The sequence below is a fragment of the Carcharhinus amblyrhynchos genome, unplaced genomic scaffold (assembly GCF_965287045.1).
Source record: "Carcharhinus amblyrhynchos unplaced genomic scaffold, sCarAmb.v2.hapA scaffold_52, whole genome shotgun sequence".
NCBI classification, from domain to species: domain Eukaryota; kingdom Metazoa; phylum Chordata; class Chondrichthyes; order Carcharhiniformes; family Carcharhinidae; genus Carcharhinus; species Carcharhinus amblyrhynchos.
Window position 1 is genome coordinate 2486565 of NW_027649793.1, and position 18826 is coordinate 2505390.

The window sequence follows — 18826 nt, forward strand, 5'->3', positions numbered from 1 at the left end:
GTGCAGGTTAGGTGGATTGGCCATGCTAAATTGCCCCTTAGTGTCCAAAGATGTGCAGGTTAGGTGGATTGGCCATGCTAAATTGCCCCTTAGTGTCCAAAGATGTGCAGGTTAGGTGGATTAGCCATGCTAAATTGCCCCTTAGTGTCCAAAGATGTGCAGGTTAGGTGGATTGGCCATACTAAATTGCCCCTTAGTGTCCAAAGATGTGTAGGTTAGGTGGATTGGCCATGCTAAATTGTCCCTTAGTGTCCAAAGATGTGTAGGTTAGGTGGATTGGCCATGCTAAATTGCCCCTTAGTGTCCAAAGATGTGTAGGTTAGGTGGATTGGCCATGCTAAATTGCCCCTTAGAGTCCAAAGATGTGCAGGTTAGGTGGATTGGCCACACTAAATTGTCCCTTAGTGTCCAAAGATGTGTAGGTTAGGTGGATTGGCCATGCTAAATTGTCCCTTAGTGTCCAAAGATGTGTAGGTTAGGTGGATTGGCCATGCTAAATTGCCCCTTAGTGTCCAAAGATGTGTAGGTTAGGTGGATTGGCCATGCTAAATTGTCCCTTAGTGTCCAAAGATGTGTAGGTTAGGTGGATTGGCCATGCTAAATTGCCCCTTAGTGTCCAAAGATGTGTAGGTTAGGTGGATTGGCCATGCTAAATTGCCCCTTAGAGTCCAAAGATGTGCAGGTTAGGTGGATTGGCCACACTAAATTGCCCCTTAGTATCCAAAGATGTGTAGGTTAGGTGGATTGGCCACGCTAAATTGTCCCTTAGTGTCCAAAGATGTGCAGGCTAGGTGGATTGGCCACACTAAATTGCCCCTTAGTATCCAAAGATGTGTAGGTTAGGTGGATTGGCCATGCTAAATTGCCCCTTAGTATCCAAAGATGTGTATGTTAGGTGGATTGGCCATGCTAAATTGCCCCTTAGTGTCCAAAGATGTGTAGGTTAGGTGGATTGGCCATGCTAAATTACCCCTTAGTGTCCAAAGATGTGCAGGTTAGGTGGATTGGCCATGCTAAATTGCCCCTTAGTGTCCAAAGATGTGTAGGTTAGGTGGATTGGCCATGCTAAATTGCCCCTTAGTATCCAAAGATGTGCAGGTTTGGGTGGATTGGCCATGCTAAATTGCCCCTTAGTGTCCAAAGATGTGCAGGTTAGGGGGATTGGCCATGCTAAATTGCCCCTTAGTGTTGGAGAGTTAGCAGGGTAAGTAGGTGGAGTATTGGGATAGGACATGGGTGCCAGGCTCGATGGGCCGAATGGCCTCCTTTCGCAACGTGGGAATTCTATGATGCTCCGATTGTCCATTTTCCCATCCAGTGCGGAATGGAACTGCAGGTAATTGCTGGGATTGACGCGACGGGCAGAGGGGCCTCTGCAAAACTCTAATGGCAACCGTCGCCTGGAGCGGAGACATGCCATTGGTTCACATCACAGCCCAGCTGTTGCCCTAGCGTCCTGCGCGGAGAGACCTTTCTGACCTTGGGCTTAGCTAGAAATGGATAATAGCAGATTGGACTGTCCGCTGGTGGGTCCAGCAACAGTACCCCTGCAGGACGGTGCGAATGTCCTAAATGCCCCCCCTGGCATTGAGTTTCTGAAGGATATGCTTGGGCAGCTGACCAAGTTTTATTAATCCGTGGGACATGGGCATCGCTGGCTGGGCAAGAATTTATTGCCCATCCCTAGTTGCCCTTGGAGGGCAGTTGAGAGTCAACCACATTGGCTGTGGCTCTGAAGTAGGCCAGACCGGGTAAGGATGGCAGATTTCCTTCCCTAAAGGGACAAGAGTGAACCCGATGGGTTTTCCCGACAATGGTTTCACAAGACTTTACAAGGCTCTGCTTGGACGCCATTTGGAATATTGTGGGCCCCGTATCTAAGGTAGGATGTGTTGGCCTTGGAAAGGGTCCAGAGGAGGTTCACAAGAATAATCCCGCGAAGGAAGAGCTTGTCGTATGAGGAATATCCGAGGACTCCGGGTTTGTTTAGGGAGCTGAGAAGGATGGGGGAATGGGAGGAATCTCACTGAAACGTACAGAATACTGAGAGGCCTGGATTGAGTGGACGTGGGGGAGGTGTTTACATCATTCGGAGAGATTAGAATCTGAGGGCACAGCCTCGGAGTAAAGTGACAATCCTTCAAAACAGAGACGAGGAGGAATTTCTTCAGCCAGAGGGTGGTAAATCTGTGGAACCCTTTGCCGCAGAGGGCTGTGGGAGCCAGATCATTGAGTGTCTTTAAGACAGAGATAGACAAGTTCTTGATTGGTAAGGGGGTCAAAGGTTATAGGGAAGATGCAGGAGAATGGGGAGAAACTTATCAGCTATGGTTGTACGGCAGGACAGACTCGGTGGGCCAAATGCCCCGATATCTTATGGTCATCAGACTTTTATCATAGAATAGAATCCCTACAGTGTAGAAGAGGCCATTCGGGCCATCATACCAACAATCCCAGCCAGGCCCATAACTCCAGATATTTACCCTATTAATCCCCCCGACACGAAGGGGAAATTTAGCATGGCCGATCCACCTAACCCGCGCATCTATGGAGTTGTGGGAGGAAACCCACGCAGACACGGGGAGAATGTGCAGACTCCACGCAGACAGGGACCCGAGCCGGGAATCGAACCCCTGGTCCCCGGTGCTGTGAGGCAGCAGTGCTAACCACTGTGCAGCCTGTTTCAATCTTAATTCCAGATTGAATTCATATTTCACCATCCACTGTGGTGGGATTTGAGCCCGGGTCCAGAGCGTTGCCTGGTTTATTAGTCTAGCGACAATACCACTGCGGCAGTGACTCCCTGAATGAAGCCTTCCCCTGATGGGTAAACTGTAATGAAAAGAGTAAAGATTTTTTTGACATAAGCGAGGACTTCCAGGATTGAAAATCTCTGCGTGATTCATTCCCAGGGTATGTTAATTATATCATTGTCTTTTCCCCAGTTGCTGCCATACCCACTGGAGTGTCGCAAAAACTGACTGAATCATCCTTCAGGGTAAAGTCTTTGTATTGCAACAAATGTGAATCGCACTTTCCACTCTCTGAATGCAATCTCTCCATCGGTACTTGTGGGTGACCCTTGTAGAGGCTTGTTCCACTGCCAGGAAATGGAGGGGGTGGGTGGGCTGGGGAGGAGGGGGATTGTGGAGGGTTCGCACTTAAGTTTTGATTGAGTTTGATTTGATTTATTATTGTCACATGTATTAACGTACAGTGAGAAGTATTGTTTCTTGCGCGCTATACAGACAAAACATAGGGAAAGGAGAGGGTGCAGAATGTAGGGTTACAGTCATAGCTAGGGTGTAGAGAAAGAGTAACTTAGTGTGAGGTAGGTCCATTCAAAAGTCTGACAGCAGCAGGGAAGAAGCTGTTCTTGAGTCGGTTGGAACGTGACCTCAGACTTTTGTATCTTTTTACCGATGGAAGAAGGTGGAAGAGAGAATGTCCGGGGTGCGTGTGGGGTCCTTAATTATACTGGCTGCTTTTCCCCGAGGCAGTGGGAAGTGTAGGCAGAGTCAATAGATGGAAGGCTGGTTTGTGTGATGGATTGGGCTACATTCACGATATTTTGTAGTCCCTCGCGGTCTTGGGCAGAGTAGGAGCCCATACCAAGCTGTGAGACAACCAGAAAGAATGCTTTCTATGGTGCATCTGTAAAAGTTGGTGAGAGTTGTAGCGGACATGTCAAATTTCCTTGGTCTTCTGAGAAAGTAGAGGCGTTGGTGGGGCTTTCTTAACGATAGTGTCAGCGTGGAGGGACCAGGACAGGTTGTTGGTGATCTGGACACCTAAAAAATTGAAGCTCTCGATCCTTTCTACTTTGATCCCGTTGATATAGACAGGGGCATGTTCTCCTTCAGGCTTCCTGAAGTCAATGACAATCTCCTTCATTTTGTTGAGGGAGAGATTATTGTCTCCGCACCAGATTCTCTATCTCATTCCCGTACTCTGTCTCACCATTGTTTGAGATCTGACCCATTACAGTGGTGTCATCAGCAAACTTGGAAATTGAGTTGGAGGGGAATTTGGCCACATGGTCATAGGTGTATAAGGAGTATAGTGAGGGCTGAGAACACAGCCTTGTGGGGCACCGGTGTTGAGGATGATCGTGGAGGAGGTACTGTTGCCGATCCGTACAGATTCTAACTTCCTAGATGCAAATCGATTACTCAGAAAGAAACATTACAGGAGTGACTACCATTCCCAAGTATCCTGGGGGGGCAGTAAAATATCTTTAGACATTCTGAGATTGTGAAAGAAGCTTTTAGAAACAGAGAAACATAGAAACTAGAAGCAGGAGGAGGCCATTTGGCCCTTCGAGCCCGCTCCACCATTCATTACGATCATAGCTGATCATTGAATCCAATATCCTGATCCCCCCTCCCCCCCATATCCCTCGATCCCTTTCGCCCCTAGGGCGATATCTAATTTCTTCTTGAAATCGCACAACATTTTGGCCTCAGCTACTTTCTGTGGGAGTGAATCCCACACATTCCCCACCCTCTGGGTGAGGAAATTTCTCCTCCCCTCAGTTCTAAAAGGTTTACCCCTTATCCTCAGACTATGACCCCCTAGTTCTGGACTCCCCCACCATCGGGAACATTCTTTCTGAATCTACCCTGTTCGAATTTTATAAGTTTCTATGAGATCCCCTCTCACTCTTCTAAACCCCAGTGAATACAATCCTAATCAACTTAGTCTCTCCTCAAATGACAGACCTGCCATAAGGACACAAGAAATAGGAGCAGGAGTAGGCCATCTAGCCCTTCGAGCCTGCCCCACCATTCAATAAGATCATGGCTGATCTGAAGTGGATCAGTTCCACTTTCCCACTTTCTCCCCTTAATTCCCCTGTCTATCAGAAACCTATCTACCCGCGTCTTAAATATATTTAGCGAGGCAGCCTCCACCACTTCAACGGGCAGAGAATTCCAGAGATTCACCACCCTTTGAGTGAAGAAGTTCCTCCTCAACTCCGTTCTAAACCGCCCCCCCTTTATCTTGAGGCTGTGCCCTCTAGTCCTGCTATCCTTTCTGAGCGGGAAGAATTTCTCTACCTCTACCCTATCCATCCCCTTCATCATCTTATACGTCCCTATAAGATCCCCCCTTCAGCCTTCTAAACTCCAACAAGTACAGACCCAGTCTATTTAGTCTCTCTTCATAGTCTAATCCCGTCATCGCTGGTATCAGCCTAGGATACCATCCCATCCCAGGTCCTGGTGCCATCCCAGGAATCAGCCTGGTAAACCTTCGCTGTGCCCCCTCTGTAGCAAGGACATCCTTCCTCAGATGAGGAGACCAAAACTGCACCCAATACTCCAGGTGTGGACACACCAAGGCCCTGTACAATTGCAGCAAAACATCCCTATCCCTCTACTCCAATCCTCTCGCTATGAAGGCCAACATTTCCGTTCTTCACTGCCTGCTGTACCTGCGCACTTACCTTCAGTGACTGATGTACGAGGACTCCAAGATCTTGTTGAGTATCCACCTCTCTCTCAATTTACCCCCATTCAAATAATAATCTATCTTCCTACTATTCCTACCAAAGTGGATAACCTCACATTTACCCACACCATACTACATTTTGGTTTTGGCAAGACTTGATTCAAGATTTCCATGAATGTTGCCCGGGCTTGAAGATTGTAGCCGGGCGGAGAGGTCGGGTAGGCCACAGTTGCTTTCCTTTGAACAGCGGAGGCTGATTGGAGGCAGTTCAGAGGAGGTTCACTGGGTAGATTCCAGAGGTGAGGGGTTTGTCGTACGAGGAGAGACTGAACAGTTTAGGCCGACACTCTGTGGAGTTTAGAAGAATGAGGGGACATCAAAGTGAGGAAGACAGGGTGATGAGGGGTATGGGTAAAGTGAGGCATGGGGCAGATACTTCCTCTCGGACGAGAGGTCATAACCTCAGGTTAAGGGGCAGCAAATTTAAAACAAGAGCTGGGGACAAACTACTTTTCCCAAAGGGTTGTGAATCCGTGGAACTCGCTCCCCCCAGAGTGCAGTGGATGCTGGGACAGTGAGCCAATCTCAGGAGGAGTTAGAGAGGTTTTTCATTGGTAATGGGGTGAAGGGTTCTGGGGAGAAGGCAGGGGGACGAGGAGCGCATCAACCGTGACCGAACGGCGGCTCAGACTCGATGGGCCGAGTGGCCTAACTCTACTCCTCTATCTGAGGAAACTTGTGACCAATGGTTTGGTGCCCGGATCTGCTCGCAGTGAGGTGCGGCCTAATCGGGCCTTTGCACAGTTGAAGCCTGGCTAATCCTCCAGAGATTACGGCAGGGCAGGGCCGTGGTCGGCACCGCTGTTTCACAGCGCCAGGGACCCGGGTTCAATTCCCGGCTGTGGGTCTGGGCGGAGTTTGCGCATTCTCCTCGTGTCTGCGTGGGTTTGCTTCCCTCCCGCAGTCCAAAGATGTGCGGGTTAGGTCGATTGGCCGTGCTAAAATTGTCTCTTAGTGTCCTGAGACGCGTAGGTTAGAGGGATTAGTGAGTATGTAGGGATAGTGGGGGGGATAGGGCCTGGGTGGGATTGTGGTTGGTGCAGACTTGATGGGCCAAATGGCCTCTTTCGACACTGTAGGATTCTGTGATAAAGGCCAGCGTTCCACCAACCTTATTAATTATCCACTGGACTCGTTCATGACACGTTTATGCTTTGTGTGCTGAATCCCCTGTGTCTGGGACCTCCCCTGTTTCCTCAGCATTTCGAAACTTGTTTCCTATTTGGATTCGAAGTGGATGATCTCACATTTTCCGAATTGAAACCCATTGGCCAATATTTCACTCATTCACCGTTTCACTATTCTTTCACCGGATGTGGGTATCGTTGGCGAGACCAGTATTTATTACCCCTCTGGAGAAGGCGGTGGGTAAGATGCCTCCTCCAACCCGCTGCGGACCCCCGAGGTGTAGGCACACCCACAGCGCTGTCCGGGAGGTATTTTGACCCCAGCGGCAGTGAAGGAACGGCCGATATATTTCCAAGTCGGGATGTTGGGTTTACCCATCAGCGTCGCAAGCCAGCTGACATTAACACTGCAATGAAGTCACTGTGAAAATCCCCTAGCCGCCACACTCCGGCGCCTGCTCGGGTAACACCGAGGGAGAATTTAGCGTGGGCCAGTGCACCCTAACTAGCACGTCTTTCGGACTGTGGGAGGAAACCCACGCAGACACGGGGAGAATGTGCAGACCCCGCCGGGAACCCAAGCCGGGAATCGAACCCGGGTCCCTGGCGCTGAGAGGCAGCAGTGCTAACCACCGTGTGATAATGATAGTGAGCGACTGAGTGACAGGTGGGGGTATCTCCTGCCCCCCGTCCTTCTAGATGGAAGTGGCTGTGTGTTTGGAAGGTGTTGTCTAAGGAGCTTTGGTGAGTTGCTGCAGTGCATCTTGTAGATGGTACACACTGAGCGTCGGTGGTGGAGGGAGTGGGTGTTTGTGGTTGGGGTGCCAATCGAGTGGGGCTGCTTTGCCCTGGATGGTGTCTTGAGTGTTACTGGAGCTGCGCCCATCCAGGCAAGTGGGGAATATTCCTGACTTGCGTCCTTGTAGATGACGGACAGGCTTTGGGGGAGCCGGGAGGGGAGTTACTCGCCGTAGGATTCCCAGCCTCTGACCTGCCCTTGCAACCACAGAGTTTATTCAATCCACTCGCAGGATGTGAGTGTTATTGGCTTGGCAAACATCGCCTCAATATTAGGCGATAAGTCCACTCCTCCTTAAGGCTACCCCAGTAATCTTAACTCCTTGTACACTTTGGTGTCGTACGGAAATGGACTTGGAGTACTATCTCCGGTTGGCAAAATCGGCCCTCCAATCCTGCGCTGAGTGTGATTTCCCTCACTAATCCAGGACAAACCTCAATCCCGTATCTCTCTATTCCCTCCCCGCTCCTGTACCCACCCAGATGCCTCCTAAACGCTGCTAATGTGCCCGTTTCCACCACTTTCTCGGATCCCAGGCACGCACCACTCTCCGTGTGACAAACGTACATCTCCCCGTCACCTTGAACCTCCGCCCTCCGAGTAATCGACGCTCCTGCCCATGGGGGAAAGAGGCCTCTGACTGTCCATCCTGTCCATGTCCCTCGTAATGTTGTCGACCTCTACAACGTGAATTGTGTGGCGGGCACACAGAGTCTAGAAAGGCGCACATACGGGTTAACCGAGTGGGCATAAATCTGACAAGTGGAGGCCAACGTGGAAAAGTGTGAGTTGTTGACTCTGGTGGGAGTTTTTTTTTCCTGAAACGCAATTAATTTTCTACACGGTGAGGGATTGCCCGAGGCGCAGAGAGATCTGGGCAGCTGGGGGCATGAGTCACAAAGTCCTGGAGTGCAGGGAGAGGAAGTAATGAGGAAAGCTAAAAGAATGCTCTCATTTGTTGTGAGGGCAATTGATTACAAAAGTGGGGAAATTCTCCTTGGTGTTGGTGAGGCCACATCGTGTGCACGATTCCTTATTTCAGGAATGATGTAAGTGTGATCGAAACTGCTCAGAGGAGCGCCCATTGAGGAGAATGTTTTTAAGATGGAGGTACAGTGATTTTAGCCGACCAGTCGAGACAAAGCTCTCTAGGGGGTTTACTGGGGCCTGGGATTTGAGCCAGAAAACACTCATGGACGTGTCCAACGGCCGAACAAAACTCTCCGCTGTGTTCAAAACAGGGAAGCTATCAACGCCTTCCCCAGGGCACCATGTCCCTCATTGCGTCTCTTTGGGGTATACTCGGAGACACAATGCAATAGTGTGTGCCCCAGAGAGACACAACGCAATACCGTGTACCCCAGAGAGACACAACGCAATACCGTGTGCCCCAGAGAGACACAACACAATACCGTGTACCCCAGAGAGACACAACGCAATACCGTGTACCCCAGAGAGACACAACGCAAAACCGTGTACCTCAGAGAGACACAACGCAAAACCGTGTACCCGAGAGAGACACAACACAATACCGTGTACCCCAGAGAGACACAACGCAAAACCGTGTACCCCAGAGAGACACAACGCAAAACCGTGTACCCCAGAGAGACACAACGCAAAACCGTGTACCCCAGAGTGACACAACACAATACCGTGTACCCCAGAGAGACACGACGCAAAACCGTGTACCCCAGAGTGACACAACACAATACCGTGTACCCCAGAGAGACACGACGCAAAACCGTGAACCCCAGAGAGACACAACGCAATACCGTGTACCCCAGAGAGACACGACGCAAAACCGTGTACCCCAGAGAGACACAACACAATACCGTGTACCCCAGAGTGACACATCGCAATACCGTGTACCCCAGAGAGACACAACACAATACCGTGTACCCCAGAGAGACACAACGCAAAAACGTGTACCCCAGAGAGACACAACGCAATACCGTGTACCCCAGAGAGACGCAACACAATACCGTGTACCCCAGAGTGACACATCGCAATACCGTGTACCCCAGAGAGACACAACACAATACCGTGCGCCCCAGAGAGACACATCGCAATACCGTGTACCCCAGAGAGACACAACGCAATACCGTGTACCCCAGAGAGACACAACACAATACCGTGTACCCCAGAGTGACACATCGCAATACCGTGTACCCCAGAGAGACACAACGCAATACCGTGTACCCCAGAGAGACACAACACAATACCGTGTACCCCAGAGTGACACATCGCAATACCGTGTACCCCAGAGAGACACAACACAATACCGTGTACCCCAGAGTGACACATCGCAATACCGTGTACCCCAGAGAGACACAACGCAATACCGTGTACCCCAGAGAGACACAACACAATACCGTGTACCCCAGAGTGACACATCGCAATACCGTGTACCCCAGAGAGACACAACACAATACCGTGTACCCCAGAGAGACACAACGCAAAAACGTGTACCCCAGAGAGACACAACGCAATACCGTGTACCCCAGAGAGACACAACACAATACCGTGTACCCCAGAGTGACACATCGCAATACCGTGTACCCCAGAGAGACACAACACAATACCGTGTACCCCAGAGAGACACAACGCAAAAACGTGTACCCCAGAGAGACACAACGCAATACCGTGTACCCAAGAGAGACACAACGCAATACCGTGTACCCCAGAGAGACGCAACACAATACCGAGTACCCCAGACAGACACAACGCAATACCGTGTACCCCAGAGAGACACAACACAATACCGTGTACCCCAGAGAGGGACAACGCAATACCGTGTACCCCAGAGAGACACAACGCAATACCGTGTACCCCAGAGTGACACAACGCAATACCGTGTACCCCAGAGAGACACAACACAATACCGTGTACCCCAGAGAGACACAACGCAAAACCGTGTACCCCAGAGAGACACAACACAATACCGTGTACCCCAGAGTGACACATCGCAATACCGTGTACCCCAGAGAAACACAACACAATACCGTGTACCCCAGAGAGACACAACGCAAAAACGTGTACCCCAGAGAGACACAATGCAATACCGTGTACCCCAGAGAGACGCAACGCAATATCGAGTACCCCAGACAGACACAACGCAATACCGTGTACCCCAGAGAGACACAACACAATACCGTGTACCCCAGAGAGACACAACGCAATACCGTGTACCCCAGAGACACACAACGCAATACCGTGTACCCCAGAGAGACACAACGCAATACCGTGCACCCCAGAGAGACACAACACAATACCGTGTACCCCAGAGTGACACAACGCAATACCGTGTACTCCAGAGAGACACAAAACAATACCGTGCGCCCCAGAGAGACACAACACAATACCGTGTACCCCAGAGAGACACAACGCAATACCGTGTACTCCAGAGAGACACAACACAATAACGTGCACCCCAGAGAGACACAACACAATACCGTGTACCCCAGAGAGACACAACGCAATACCGTGTACTCCAGAGAGACACAACACAATAACGTGTACCCCAGAGAGACACAACACAATACCGTGTAGCCCAGAGAGACACAACACAATAACGTGTACCCCAGAGAGACACAACGCAATACCGTGTACCCCAGAGAGACACAACGCAATAACGTGTACCCCAGAGAGACACAACGCAATACCGTGTACCCCAGAGAGACACAACGCAATACCGTGTACCCCAGAGAGACACAACGCAATACCGTGTACCCCAGAGAGACACAACACAATACCGTGCGCCCCAGAGAGACACAACGCAATACCATGTACCCCAGAGAGACACAACGCAATACCGTGTACCCCAGAGAGACACAACGCAATACCGTGTACCCCAGAGAGACACAACACAATACCGTGTGCCCCAGAGAGACACAACGCAATACCATGTACCCCAGAGAGACACAACGCAATACTGTGTACCCCAGAGAGACACAACGCAATACCGTGTACCCGAGAGAGACACAACACAATACCGTGTGCCCCAGAGAGACACAACACAATACCATGTACCCCAGAGAGACACAACGCAATACCGTGTACCCCAGAGAGACACAACGCAATACCGTGTACCCCAGAGAGGCACAACACAATACCGTGTGCCCCAGAGAGACACAACGCAATACCATGTACCCCAGAGAGACACAACGCAATACCGTGTACCCCAGAGAGACACAACGCAATACCGTGTACCCCAGAGAGACACAACGCAATACCGTGTGCCCCAGAGAGACACAACGCAATACCGTGTACCCCAGAGAGACGCAACGCAATACCGTGTACCCCAGAGAGACACAACGTGATGCCTTGTGCCTGAGGGCATGAGTCACAAAGTCCTGGAGTGCAGGGACAGGAAGTAATGAGGAAAGCTAAAAGAATGCTCTCATTTGTTGTGAGGGCAATTGATTACAAAAGTGGGGAAATTCTCCTTGGTGTTGGTGAGACCACATCGTGTGCACAATTCCTTATTTCAGGAATGATGTAAGTGTGATCGAAACTGCTCAGAGGAGCGCCCATTGAGGAGAATGTTTTTAAGATGGAGGTACAGTGATTTTAGCCGACCAGTCGAGACAAAGGTCTCTGGGGGGTTTATTGGGGCCTGGGATTTGAGCCAGAAAACACTCATGGACGTGTCCAACGGCCGAACAAAACTCTCCGCTGTGTTCAAAACAGGGGAGCTATCAATGCCTTCCCCAGGGCACCATGTGCCTCATTGCGTCTCTCTGGGGTATACTCGGAGACACAACGCAATAGTGTGTGCCCCAGACAGACACAACGCAATACCGTGTACCCCAGAGAAACACAACGCAATACCATGTACCCCAGAGAGACACAACGCAATACCGTGTACCCCAGAGAGACACAACGCAATACCGTGAACCCCAGGGAGACACATCGCAATACCGTGTACCCCACAGAGACACAACGCAATACCGTGTACCCCAGAGAGACACAACGCAAAACCGTGTACCCCAGAGAGACACAACGCAATACCGTGCACCCCAGAGTGACACATCGCAATACCGTGTACCCCAGAGAGACACAACGCAATACCGTGCACCCCAGAGTGACACATCGCAATACTGTGTACCCCAGAGAGACACAACGCAATACCGTGTACCCCAGAGTGACACATCGCAATACTGTGTACCCCAGAGAGACACAACGCAATACCGTGTACCCCAGAGTGACACATCGCAATACCGTGTACCCCAGGGAGACACAACGCAAAACCGTGTACTCCAGAGAGACACAACACAATACTGTATACCCCAGAGAGACGCAATGCAATACCCTGTACCCCAGAGAGACGCAACACAATACCGTGTACTCCAGAGAGACACAACGCAATACCGTGTACCCCAGAGAGACGCAACGCAATACTGTGTACTCCAGAGAGATGCAACGCAATACCGTGTACCCCAGAGAGACGCAACGCAATACCGTGTACCCCAGAGAGACACAACGCAATACCGTGTACCCCAGAGAGACACAACGCAATAACGTGTACCCCAGAGAGACACAACACAATACCGTGTACCCCAGAGAGACACAACACAATACCGTGTACCCCAGAGAGACACAACGCAAAACCGTGTACCCAAGAGAGACACAACGCAATACCGTGTACCCCAGAGAGACACAATGCAATACCGTGCACCCCAGAGAGACACAACGCAATACCGTGTACCCCAGAGAGACACAACGCAATACCGTGTACCCCAGAGAGATACAACGCAATACCGTGTACCCCAGAGAGACAAGACTCAATACCATGTACCCCAGAGAGAAAAAATGCAATACCGTGTACCCCAGGGAGACACAACGCAATACCATGTACCCCAGAGAGACACAACGCAATACCGTGTACCCCAGAGAGACACAACGCAAAACCGTGTACTCCAGAGAGACACAACGCAATACCGTGTACCCCAGAGTGACACAACGCAAAACCGTGTACCCCAGAGAGACACAACGCAATACCGTGTACCCCAAAGAGACACAACACAATACCGTGTACTCCAGAGAGACACAACGCAAAACCGTGTACCCCAGAGAGACACAACATAATACCGTGTACTCCAGAGAGACACAACGCAATACCGTGTACCCCAGAGAGACACAACGCAAAACCGTGTACCCCAGAGAGACGCAACACAATACTGTGTACTCCAGAGAGACGCAACGCAATATCGTGTACCCCAGAGAGACGCAACACAATACCGTGTACTCCAGAGAGACACAACGCAATCCCGTGTACCCCAGAGAGACACAACGCAAAACCGTGTACCCCAGAGAGACACAACACAATACCGTGTATCTCAGAGAGACACAACGCAATACTGTGTACCCCAGAGAGAGACAACGCAATACCGTGTACCCCAGAGAAATACAACGCAAAACCGTGTACCCGAGAGAGACACAACGCAATACCATGTACCCCAGAGAGACACAACGCAATGCCGTGTGCCACAGAGAGACACAACGCAAAACCGTGTACCCCAGACAGACACAACGCAATATCATGTACCCCAGAGAGACACAACACAATACCGTATACCCCAGAGAGACACAATGCAATACCGTGTACCCCAGAGAGACGCAACACAATAATGTGTACTCCAGACAGTCGCAACGCAATACCGTGTGCCCCAGAGAGACGCAACGCAATACCGTGTAACCCAGGGAGACACAACGCAATACCGTGTACTCCAGAGAGGCACAACACAATACCGTGTACCCCAGAGAGACACAACGCAATACCGTGTACCCCAGAGAGACACAACGCAAAACCGTGTACCCCAGAGAGACACAACGCAAAACTGTGTACCCCAGAGAGACACAACGCAATACCGTGTACCCAAGAGAGACACAACGCAATACCGTATACCCCAGAGAGACACAACGCAATACCGTGTACCCCAGAGAGACACAACGCAAAACCGTGTACCCCAGAGAGACACAACGCAATACCGTGCACCCCAGAGTGACACATCGCAATACCATGTACCCCAGAGAGACACAACGCAATACCGTGCACCCCAGAGTGACACATCGCAATACTGTGTACCCCAGAGAGACACAACGCAATACCGTGTACCCCAGAGTGACACATCGCAATACTGTGTACCCCAGAGAGACACAACGCAATACCGTGTACCCCAGAGTGACACATCGCAATACCGTGTACCCCAGAGAGACACGATGCAATACCGTGTACCCCAGAGAGACACAACACAATACCGTGTACCCCAGAGAGACACAACGCAATACCGTGTACCCCAGAGAGACACAACACAATACCGCGTATCCCAGAGAGACACAACGCAACACCATGTACCCCAGAGAGACACAACGCAATACCGTGCACTCCAGAGGGACACAACGCAAGACCGTGTATTCCAAGACAGACACAACGCAATACCGTGTACCCGAGAGAGACACAACGCAATACCGTGTACCCCAGAGAGAGACAACACAATACCGTGTATCCCAGAGAGACACAACGCAACACCATGTACCCCAGAGAGACACAACGCAATACCGTGTACCCCAGAGAGACACAACGCAATACCGTGTATTCCAAGACAGACACAACGCAATACCGTGTACCCCAGACAGACACAACGCAATACCGTGTAGCTCAGGGAGACACAACGCAATACCGTATACCCCAGAGAGACACAACGCAAAACCGTGTACCCCAGAGAGACACAATGCAATACCGTGTACCCCAGATAGACACAACGCAATACCATGTACCCCAGAGAGACACAACGCAATACCGTGTACCCCAGAGAGACACAACGCAATACCGTGTACCCCAGAGAGATACAACGCAATACCGTGTACCCCAGAGAGACAAGACTCAATACCGTGTACCCCAGAGAGACACAACGAAATACTGTGTACCCCAGGGAGACACAACACAATACCGTGTACCCCTGAGAGACGCAACGCAATACCGTGTACCCCAGGGAGACACAACGCAAAACCGTGTACTCCAGAGAGACACAACACAATACTGTATACCCCAGAGAGACGCAATGCAATACCCTGTACCCCAGAGAGACGCAACGCAATACCGTGTACTCCAGAGAGATGCAACGCAATACCGTGTACCCCAGAGAGACGCAACGCAATACCGTGTACCCCAGAGAGACACAACGCAATACCGTGTACCCCAGAGAGACACAACGCAATAACGTGTACCCCAGAGAGACACAACACAATACCGTGTACCCCAGAGAGACACAACACAATACCGTGTACCCCAGAGAGACACAACACAATACCGTGTACCCCAGAGAGACACAACGCAAAACCGTGTACCCCAGAGAGACACAACGCAATACCGTGCACCCCAGAGAGACACAATGCAATACCATGTACCCCAGAGAGACACAACGCAAAACCGTGTACCCAAGAGAGACACAACGCAATACCGTGTACCCCAGAGAGACACAATGCAATACCGTGCACCCCAGAGAGACACAACACAATACTGTGTACCCCAGAGAGACACAACGCAAAACCGTGTACCCAAGAGAGACACAACGCCATACCGTGTACCCCAGAGAGACACAATGCAATACCGTGCACCCCAGAGAGACACAACGCAATACCGTGTACCCCAGAGAGACACAACGCAATACCGTGTACCCCAGAGAGATACAACGCAATACCGTGTACCCCAGAGAGACAAGACTCAATACCATGTACCCCAGAGAGACAAAATGCAATACCGTGTACCCCAGGGAGACACAACGCAATACCATGTACCCCAGAGAGACACAACGCAATACCGTGTACCCCAGAGAGACACAACGCAAAACCGTGTACTCCAGAGAGACACAACGCAATACCGTGTACCCCACAGTGACACAACGCAAAACCGTGTACCCCAGAGAGACACAACACAATACCGTGTACCCCAGAGAGACACAACGCAAAACCGTGTACCCCAGAGAGACACAACATAATACCGTGTACTCCAGAGAGACACAACGCAATACCGTGTACCCCAGAGAGACACAACGCAAAACCGTGTACCCCAGAGAGACGCAACACAATACTGTGTACTCCAGAGAGACGCAACGCAATATCGTGTACCCCAGAGAGACGCAACACAATACCGTGTACTCCAGAGAGACACAACGCAATACCGTGTACCCCAGAGAGACACAACGCAAAACCGTGTACCCCAGAGAGACACAACACAATACCGTGTATCTCAGAGAGACACAACGCAATACTGTGTACCCCAGAGAGAGACAACGCAATACCGTGTACCCCAGAGAGATACAACGCAAAACCGTGTACCCCAGACAGACACAACGCAATATCATGTACCCCAGAGAGACACAACACAATACCGTATACCCCAGAGAGACACAATGCAATACCGTGTACCCCAGAGAGACGCAACACAATAATGTGTACTCCAGACAGTCGCAACGCAATACCGTGTGCCCCAGAGAGACGCAACGCAATACCGTGTAACCCAGGGAGACACAACGCAATACCGTGTACTCCGGAGAGGCACAACACAATACCGTGTACCCCAGAGAGACACAACGCAATACCGTGTACCCCAGAGAGACACAACGCAAAACCGTGTACCCCAGAGAGACACAACGCAAAACTGTGTAGCCCAGAGAGACACAACGCAATACCGTGTACTCCAGAGAGGCACAACACAATACCGTGTACCCCAGAGAGACACAACGCAATACCGTGTACCCCAGAGAGACACAACGCAAAACCGTGTACCCCAGAGAGACACAACGCAAAACTGTGTACCCCAGAGAGACACAACGCAATACCGTGTACCCAAGAGAGACACAACGCAATACCGTATACCCCAGAGAGACACAACGCAATACCGTGTACCCCAGAGAGACGCAACACAATACCGTGTACCCCAGAGAGACGCAACGCAATACCGTGTAACCCAGAGAGGCACAACAAAATACCGTGTATCCCAGAGAGACACAACGCAATACTGTGTACCCCAGAGAGAGACAACGCAATACCGTGTACCCCAGAGAGTGACAACGCAATGCCGTGTACCCCAGAGAGACACAATGCAAAACCGTGTACCCCAGAGAGACACAACGCAATACCATGTACCCCAGAGAGACACAACGCAATACTGTGTACCCCAGAGAGAGACAACGCAATACCGTGTACCCCAGAGAGTGACAACACAATACCGTGTACCCCAGAGAGACACAACGCAATACCATGTACCCCAGAGAGACACAACGCAATGCCGTGTACCCCAGAGAGACACAACGCAAAACCGTGTACCCCAGACAGACACAACGCAATATCATGTACCCCAGAGAGACACAACACAATACCGTATACCCCAGAAGACACAATGCAATACCGTGTACCCCAGAGAGACGCAACACAATACCGTGTACCCCAGAGAGACACAACGCAATAACGTGTACCCCAGAGAGACACAACGCAAAACTGTGTACCCCAGAGAGACACAACGCAATACCGTGTACCCCAGAGAGACACAACGCAATACCGTATACCCCAGAGAGACACAACGCAATACCGTGTACCCCAGAGGGGCGCAACACAATACCGTGTACTCCAGAAGGTCGCAATGCCATACCGTGTACCCCAGAGAGACGCAACGCAATACCGTGTACCCCAGAGAGACACAACACAATACCGTGTATCCCAGAGAGACACAACGCAATACTGTGTACCCCAGAGAGAGACAACGCAATACCGTGTACCCCAGAGAGAGACAACGCAATACCGTGTACCCCAGAGAGACACAACGCAAAACCGCGTACCCCAGAGAGACACAACGCAATACCATGTACCCCAGAGAGACACAACGCAATACCGTGTGCCCCAGAGATACACAACGCAATACCGTGCACCCCAGAGAGACACAACGCAATACCGTGCACCCCAGAGAGACACAACGCAATACCATGTACCCCAGAGTGACACAACCCAATACCGTGTACCCCAGAGTGACACAACGCAATACCGTGTGCCCCAGAGAGACACAACGCAATACCGTGTACCCCACAGAGATACAACGCAATACCGTGTCACCCAGAGAGACACAACGCAATACCGTGTACCCCAGAGAGACACAACGCAATACCGTGTACCCCACAGAGACACAACGCAATACCGTGTCACCCAGAGAGACACAACGCAATGCCGTGTCACCCAGAGAGACACAACGCAATACCGTGTACCCCACAAAGACACAACGCAATACTGTGTACCCCAGAGAGACACAATGCAATACCGTGTATTCCAAGAGAGACACAACGCAATACCGTGTACCCCACAGAGACACAACGCAATACCGTGTACCCCAGAG